This window comes from Herpailurus yagouaroundi, unplaced genomic scaffold, assembly GCF_014898765.1.
Source record: "Herpailurus yagouaroundi ecotype Mexico unplaced genomic scaffold, PumYag 215, whole genome shotgun sequence".
In the NCBI taxonomy this organism is placed as follows: domain Eukaryota; kingdom Metazoa; phylum Chordata; class Mammalia; order Carnivora; family Felidae; genus Herpailurus; species Herpailurus yagouaroundi.
This window is the reverse complement of record NW_024412446.1, coordinates 10876445-10884877: the sequence shown is the minus strand read 5'-3', so window position 1 is coordinate 10884877 and position 8433 is coordinate 10876445. Positions and strand designations below refer to the sequence as shown.

Below are 8433 nucleotides of genomic sequence, written 5' to 3'. Positions count from 1 at the left end.
CAAACAGGACTGAGTCTGAACCGAAATGAAACAGTTTGCATAACTGATAGCTGCTGCAGAGTTACAGAACCGGACTGTGATGGTTACCGGAGCCAGCTCTTTGCTGAGAAGAAGAAAGAAGGGCTGGTCAGAGCACAGCTGGTGGCACCACTGGACACCGCAGGCACTCAAAAAGGGAGATGGAGGGGCGCCTGGGCGGCCCAGGCGGTTAAGCATCTGACTCTTGATTTCGGCTCAGGTCATGATCTCACAGTTTAGGAGTTCAATTCCTGCATGGGGCTCTGAGCTGAGAGCACAGAGCCTGCTTAGAAGTCTGTCTCTCCCTCTCTCTGCTCCTCACCCTCTCTCTTAAAATAAATAAATTAAAAAAGAAAGAGAGAGATGGGGCGCCTGGGTGGCGCAGTCGGTTAAGCGTCCGACTTCAGCCAGGTCCTGATCTCATGGTCCGTGAGTTCGAGCCCCACGTCGGTCTCTGGGCTGATGGCTCGGAGCCTGGAGCCTGTTTCCAATTCTGTGTCTCCCTCTCTCTCTGCCCCTCCCCCGTTCATGCTCTGTCTCTCTGTGTCCCCAAAATAAATAAAAACGTTGAAAAAAATTTAAAAAAAAAAAAAAAGAAAGAGAGAGAGAGAGATTGAAGGAAAACCTGAGTGTGGCCTGAGCAGGCTCCTCAGGAAAGCCTTTCCCCATGCGGCAGGAAGAATAACGGCCCCCAAGATGTTCAGGGGCTGCTATGAGCTGCCGGACACTGAGGTGGGGAGAACAGGTTTCTGGAGTCCTAAGAATGAGCCTTCACCTGGAGGTGTGCCCCATCTAGTGGAGGGAACACGTAAACACAGAACCCAGATGAAAGGTGAGCTTGCAGGGCCCTAGGAGGACCCTAGGTTTGGAGGGACGGTAACTGGCCCACCTGAATGTTGTGCCCCCTACAGCACTTTCCCACACAGGCACAAGATGTTCAACCTCGACAAAGGCTCTGGGGAATCAGGGATCCCCCAACTTCCAGGAAGAAGGCTTGAACCCAGGAAGCAGCCAAATCCTGCGGCGGAGACGGCAATGGGGTGTCTGTGTGAAAGATGTGTCTTCACCTGCAGCCATAGGGTCTCCACAGAAGCTAAACTCTGAGACCCAGGGCTCAGATGAGGCACCACATGGCAAGGGCGTGACGACAGCAGCCCGGGAAGCGGCAGATGCGGATTCCAGGACAGCAGATGCGGACTCCAAGCTGGGCAGGGACACCAGAGAGCTGGAACATGCTCTCCCGGGTGCATCCCTGTGCGTCTAGAACCCCACAGTCCAAAACTTGCCTTCAGGTTGACGTCAGCACATCCATTAAATCTGCATCAAATTTAGATTCCAAACTGAAATTTGATTCTGATTCTGTAAGTGAAATGGGGATAATAATAATATGCCTGCCTGAACGGGTTGCCTGGATGTCTAAATGAGATCATATAGTCCATTCTGCTGCCGACACTTGTTTTGCAAATGGAAATTTGGTCCAATGCAATTGATAGATATATCATGGGGAAAATTCGAGTGTAACACAAACTTCAGGTTTGATTACACAACTAACTCATCCATGAGAAATACTAGGTGAACCGAGAAAACCACGCCCAGCTGAATCAAGCTGCATGGGAACGCACAAATCACTCAGCACCCACCTCACAGCTGCCAGCTACCCTGGCGAACCATGTGTTGGGAGCCACACCCAGACACATCTGGTGTTCCCACTGTCGGTCCGGCTGCAGAAAACTCTCTTTCCACCTCCACAATAACCCACACGCGGCGGTCCTTCCAGTGCCTGACTCCACAATCAAACTACTTCAGGTCTGTTTCAAAGTAAAAAGCTGTATTTATTGTAGTATTGATTTCTTAATCATTTAACATATGTAAAACTTTGCTACCATTTTCATCAACCTCCTTTTTATGTATCACTGACAAAGTGTTTGAGTGTTGGGTCCCTAGCCCCATTTTCCATAAGCCTTGTGCTTGCATAGTTTTTGCTTAGCCTTGTGATTTTTATTTTTTTAATGTTTATTTTTTTTTTGAAGGACCTCTCCAATCATCTTTTTTTTTTTTTTTTTTTTAATGTTTATTTTTGAAGAGACGGAGCACAAGCTGGGAAGGAGCAGAGAGAGGGAGACAGAATCTGAAGCAGGCTCCAGGCCCAACACAGGGCTCAAACCCGTGAACTGCGAGATCACAACCTGGGCCAAAGTTGGACACTTAATCAACCTGAGCCACCCAGGTGCCCCAGCATTGTGATTTTTAGGAACTAACAGTCATGTTATAGGACTGAGTGCACACGTAAAACACTCAGCTCACGGTAAGCCTCCAGTGAGTCATCTACTGCTATTATAATAACAATTATTATTGAACCTCGTGCTTGAATAACACTTGCCATTTTTTTCAAGGTTCTTTCCCCATTACGAACTGACTTCATCCTCATGCTTTGCTTGTGGATTATTTTTCTGATTATACACAAAAGAAAATGCAAACGCAGAGAAGTCACTTGCCCAAGATCACACAACCAAGTCCCAGCAGATAAAAGGCCTGTTCCCTGCCTTCAAATTTCTTAAGATACAAAAGATACAGATATTACTTCTAAACCTATATCCAAACACTGAGAGCAAAACGTACATAAGAGCATGGCCCTTTGGGAGTCAAAAGGTGGAGAGGAGAGAGGGCATTTAATCATAAAAGAATCCTTGAAGAGGTAAATTGGAACTGTAGAAAAATAGTGAGCAGAAGGAAAAAAACTGCAGAATGGAGACAAATCAGTGGATAGCAGGGGTCTCAAACTCAGATGCCTACAGGGGCCGAGCAAACAACAGGGATGAATAGAACGTTCCGGGTGTAAACAATAGAGAATGGTGGGGACTGCAGGGCCTCAGGTCTCACCAAAGGGGTAGCCACTAAGGAGTGCTGACCAATTTTGTGGCACTCCTAGGAAGATCCAACAACTGGTTTTTATGAGAAGCAGAAAATTTACATTTTATATGAAATTTCTAGGTTGGGTTTTTTGTTTTTTTCATTTTAATTGTGGTCTAAACATCAACTGTTTTCTAAACATTGGCAACGAATTCAAGTATTTTAAAAACACGTTTCAGGCCAAACTAATACATCTACAGGCCAGATGCGCCCCGCGGGCTGCCAGTATTCAAGCTCTGATGAAGGACGATGCTCAGGGCTCGGGGCCCCAACCAAAGAAGTCTGAACAATGATGGACACAAAATATGTTATTTATTGTCAATTTCTGCAAAGACACATTTAAGCAACAAAATATACATTTGTCAACCTTTTTTAGAATTTGTTTTATACATTAACAAATACAATGTGCTACCATAGCAATAAATTAAATGTACATTATTTACATTACATAGGCAGTCGGGGTCTACGAATCACCTCCTCAAGAAGAGGAAAGAAAGAAAAGTCATCATCACATGGATCATCATTTCCAAGCTACACTTCTGAGGTTCTATTACACAAAGGAATCTCTTCACACTAGAACACCAGCAATCCCCGGGCTGGAGCGTAGAAGGGGAACGCCCATGACAGGGGAGAGTTGGCATACATGCTAAGGAGTGGGAAGGAGGAACTGACCGTTCCAAGTGGAAATATCACAAAATCAAAGATGATGGCATTTAAATTCCAGTCTTTCAGACAAACACCCCCTCTCCAGGGCTGGTAAGGCACAGGACAGAGCCACTGCCCCAACAGCCTCTCACTAGGCAGGGCTCCACCGTCCTTGGCCCTAGTGCGGGTGGTCTCCTTCCTCCCAAAGGGGCAGATGGGCCAGCTGAAAGGAAGAAGATGTGGGGTTGGGGTGGGCAAGGGGCTAGTGGTAAAAACAGATATCAGGGCTTATAGAATGCTCCTTCACAGCCTTGGCAAACTCCACTGACCCACCCTCACTTTTGAGAAAGGGAGCTAGAGATCTGGGGAGAAGCCGTGGGGTCCCAAGCATGGCTGTACAGCTGGGTCCCTGCCAGCCACCTACTTGACCCCTGACTCTCCCCCACGACGACCTGTCTCTGTTGACTCAGAATCAAACGAAGAAGGTAGTGTTTGCATTGGCACTTTAAACAGCCAGGGGAAGAAGTGACGGTGGCTCTCATCTCACCTTGTCACACGAGCCTACATTTTTATTAACCACCTTTGTTTAAGGGTCGGGGAGAATAGGAGAGTTTCCTTCTACCATTTTCCTTAACTTAAGGGGGGGGGGGGGAACTGAGTGTTAGTTAACTCCATCTCTGCCCTGGCCCCCACCCCTACAGGGCAGTTGAAGAATGGACATTACCCGGAAAAGTCCACTAAAAATCTCTTGCCCTCCAGGTTTTCTCTGCTCAAGTTGCATCCAAAACCCCAGGGCCCTCACTGAAAAACTGAGAGACTATCCCTCCTGATGAAAAGAACAGAGACTGAGGCCCCACCCTGACTGCTGACAGCTCCCAACCAATACCCAGGCATCAGCAAGGCTCCTCCAACACTCAGGGCCCCGGCAAATGCAGCCGCTTGTTGAAGGGACCATGTAGGTGGAGCAGACGAAAGGGCCCTGGGTCGTGGGTTCTAATCCCAGCTTTGCCACTCGCTGGTTGTGTGATCTCCACCGAGTTACTTCCCCACGGGGGCTGAGGTTTCTCGGCTGGATGATGATCTGGATGGATTAGATGTCAAAAGGGACCCGGAAGGCTGGGACACGGAGATGGTGCCAACGAGGCTGAACCACAGAATGTTTTTCAGTCATTTTTCACTCATTCATCATTTTCCATTCATTAGAAACTCTAGCTAAGATCTTCTCTCTCAAGCTCTTTCTGTCTCTGCTTTTAAGCATCAACTGAGCGGAGGCAAATGGATACCCTACAAAGCCTGACAAATATCATTTCTCCCGTGAGTCAGGCAGTTCCCAGAAGCAGAGAGGTGTCCAGGAAACACCTCTCTTGTGTCCAGATCACAAGCAGAGCACCTCGAATACCAGCACGAGCACCGTCAGAATTAGTCTGGTCACAGGGACCAATGAGACTTGAGCAAATCTTTGAGCCCCAAGACTGGGCGCAGCAACGAAAGGAAGTTTTGGGCCAAGCAGATGCAGGAGAATATGGGGGAAGGAGCCTCCAGGAACCCACGCTGCCTGCCCCACGGTCTACAGGGGTGAGGTTAAGACTGCCCATTCCCTCCTCTCCTCCTCCCCCTCAGCCCTAGGACCTCAGCGGGGCTGGTCATGTATACTCTAGAAGCCATAGGATGGGCTTTCTAGAGAAGGTAAGACAGGACCCAGAGGAAGGACATTTTGGATCCAGTCCAACGTACCCCTAGTAACCTAAGAAGGCAGAGAACCACTTCTCAGGCCTGCTTCGTAGGGAGCACGCCTAGGCCTCTGCTTCCCTGGACACGCCCCACCTTCCTGGCCACTGGCTCAGAGGCAGGGACAAAGCCCTCCCAGGCAGTGGGGGCTGCGGGAGCAGCAGCCAGAGCAGTGGAGGAAGGCGGGTATGAGGTTCCCAAGTAGGACAGGGTGGGGACAACCTGGAAACTCCAAAGGACCCCCAGACCACAACACAACACAGCATAACCACCAAGCAGCTGTAAATACCAGCTATCCAGAGAAGCAAACCAGAACCTGGAATTGTTTTGTTTTTTTTTTAAATGCAGCTTGACCTTCCAAGATCCTTCAGAAACTCAGCCAACAAAATGCTGCCGGAATCCGCAGACCTCGTGCCAGCAGCGGGTGCCGCTACAGTGACTTTTAATAAAAGCTACACAGACATCTGTTGACCTTCTCACTAGAAGAAATTTTACCGGACTAGTACTTTAAGTAAACACGTTTCCCAGGGTGTGAGGGGAGAGGCCCGCCCAGCTTGCAAACAGGACCCGACAACGTCCACATGAGTGAGAGACGAAGGGTCAAGGTTGTGCTCTGATGGCAAAAGCAACAGGGGAGTTGTGGCATCGGTCAAAAACAAGTAGAACATTGACTTGGGGCTGCTTTGACTTGGGAATAGGCCCAGATCCCACCGCAAAGAAAACATCTGGTAGAAATCCTTGTCATCTGCTCACTGAAGTAGGAAGCCAGCCTGAGTCGCCCTGGCTGTCCTGTGTCCCAACGTGCACTTGAAGCCGTAGCACCTCCGAGGCTCTGCTCCTCAGACTCCATGTTTTACTCGTTTTACTTCACACCCGCCTTAACCCCCAGCAGGGCCAGTCAGCGGAAACGACCTTTCGCACCGCAGACAGGGAAGGGCAAGAAGCACGAATACGGGGCCCGCTCCTGAGAGTGGGCTGGCTCCGCCCGAGAGGGCAGGGGGCAGGCAGCGTCTGAAGTACACCCCCCGGGGGCCCAGGTGGTACAAGTCTCACCAACGGGACCACTGCCTGCAGAGTCGTGACTGAAGAAGAAGGTTGGGGGACCAAGCGCCCACATGGCCAGAGGGCACAGCAGCCGGGAAGAGCCCCCAAGGTAGCCCTGGGCCCCCCGCAGATGCCAGAAAGACAAGCTGCAGAAGGATGTCGCCCCTTCCCTCACACCTACATTCTGTGCCCACGCCCGGGCCTGGCCAAGCCTAACAGCTCGTGCCCCATGTCGCCTCCCTGGCTCTGCCCCAGGCGGTGGGCTGAAGTAACTCTTCCACGAGCCTCCACAGCCAGCAGAGACCCAGCCCAGCCCGCGGCCCCATGGTTCCCCGCAGCCGAGGCCCCAGAGCGCGACTTGCCAGCTTGCTCTCCCCGAATTCCTTCCCGCTCCGGGCTGCCTGCCCCTTCTTGGGGAAAACACCTGCCCCGAGCGGAGATGTAGGCACGGGGCTTCTCCCACAGCAACGGCCACCGGGCTGCCGCTGAGGAAGAGCACGGCGCCACCTCACACACGCCCAGCTCAGTCTCGGTCAGCTGACAGCAGCAGGGACAGAGGCGGCGCCGGGCCTGATGCCAGCAAGTGGGCACGGAAGAAGTTTCTAGCACAGAAGCACATGGTTGTGGGGGCAACACAGCTGGTTTCCATCAGGACACCTTGGAGGGCTGCTACACATCTCTGTTCCCGGGAAAGTGGTCCCTCCGCCACGACTACGTGTATTCACCGCACCTGTCACATCCAGTGCTGCCCGTCTCGGGGTGCGGCTTCCCACCGGTGGCCTCCGCCCCCCACCTCACCACCCTCTCTGCCTCTCCTGTCTGTGACCAAGTCCCTAGGCCCCACATTCCCTCCCTTGCCCGACTCTTTCCTCTACGGACAAAACAAGATGACGAAGGACCCAGACACACATCACATGGGGCGGTCAGGCGCAGGGGGAGCCCGGAGGAACGAGGCCTTGTCCGCAGAAGGGGAAGTGCTTGCAGGGTGCCTCGGCAAGGGGACAGGCAGGACAGTGGCCAGATCGGGACACTGGGACAGATAACTGGTCTGGTGGGCAGGTGGCCGGTGGGGCAGCAGGACTGTGACGGTCAGAGTAGTGGATGGCACCCCCAAACTGCTGGAACGGGAGCCTTCTCCAAGGCAGAATCGGGGCTTCCCTGGAGGAGAGAAGGAGGGAGATGGTGACCAAACGGTGGGTAAGGAAGAGGAGAGCGTGCGCCCAAGGCTATAGCCCACCGATGTGCTTGTGACAGGATGGGCCAAACACAAGAGGACCGGAGGTTACGCAGCCTGAAAAGTTGGGCATAAACACGGACTTGATGAACAGAGGCATCAGCTGTACACGAAGGGGGGGTAAAGGTGAGCCTCAGAATTCCCACGGTCCCTTCTGCCTTTTCATAGATCAGGTTTATATAAAGTGAGAGGAGCTGTGCCCCCACCCCGCCTTGGTTCCAGCTGTGACTCACACCCCCTGTCCCCGGGAGCCCCAAGGCAGGAAGAGGAATGGGCATTCAAATGGGTCTCCAGTAACTTTACCAGCAGGAGGTCAGGCCTCAGTGTTGTCAAACTGGACCCATGCCCCGCTCTGCCAAAAACCACACAGCTGGAACGGAAGTCCTCCCTGGGGTCATCCAGTACAGTGTTTAGGGGGCTAGGGCACCTCTGAACATGATGGGGGGACACATTTCAGCCCAGAGCCCTGGCCAAAGACACAAGGAGGGAAAGGCTGCCAAGAACAGGGAGGCAAGGGGGGCAAATTGCGGAATCCCCCGTCCAGGGCAGGGAGGCCTGCTCTGGGCTACGGGGCCCCCTGCCTGCTGGAACCAGGCTCCTCCCAGGGCAGGGAGACCAACTGGGTAAGCCTGGCCCAATCCTATCAGGAAACTCTCCCCAGCCACACCGGAGGCCACCTGCAATCCTCCGCATCCAGACCTGCGCCCCATCACAGAAGCTTCGGGGAAGAAGCGACCGGCCCTCTCCAGCTGTCAGGATCTCTTTGGCCATTCTCAGGTTATCAGGCCACTAGTTCCCTGGTCTTAGAGCGGACACACTTTGCCACGTGGCCAAAGCAGGACAAACACTCGACC

General features: G+C 52.3%; 1 protein-coding gene and 1 long non-coding RNA gene across 6 annotated transcripts in view; one reads left to right on the top strand and one right to left on the bottom strand.

The window, feature by feature from the left end:
• The first annotated feature begins 2175 nt into the window (after positions 1 to 2175).
• On the top strand, positions 2176 to 3300 carry LOC121017341 (uncharacterized). Its single transcript, XR_005784728.1, has 2 exons — positions 2176 to 2323; positions 2412 to 3300. It is a non-coding gene; the product is annotated as an uncharacterized LOC121017341 (long non-coding RNA).
• RAP1GAP2 (RAP1 GTPase activating protein 2) overlaps positions 3222 to 8433 on the bottom strand; it is a 188516-nt gene continuing 183304 nt past the window's right edge. For all 5 annotated transcript variants that reach the window (XR_005784727.1, XM_040455543.1, XM_040455544.1 and 2 more), the window contains one exon: positions 3222 to 7503. The gene's annotated coding sequence lies outside the window, so the exon portion shown is untranslated. The remainder of the gene's footprint in view (positions 7504 to 8433) is intronic.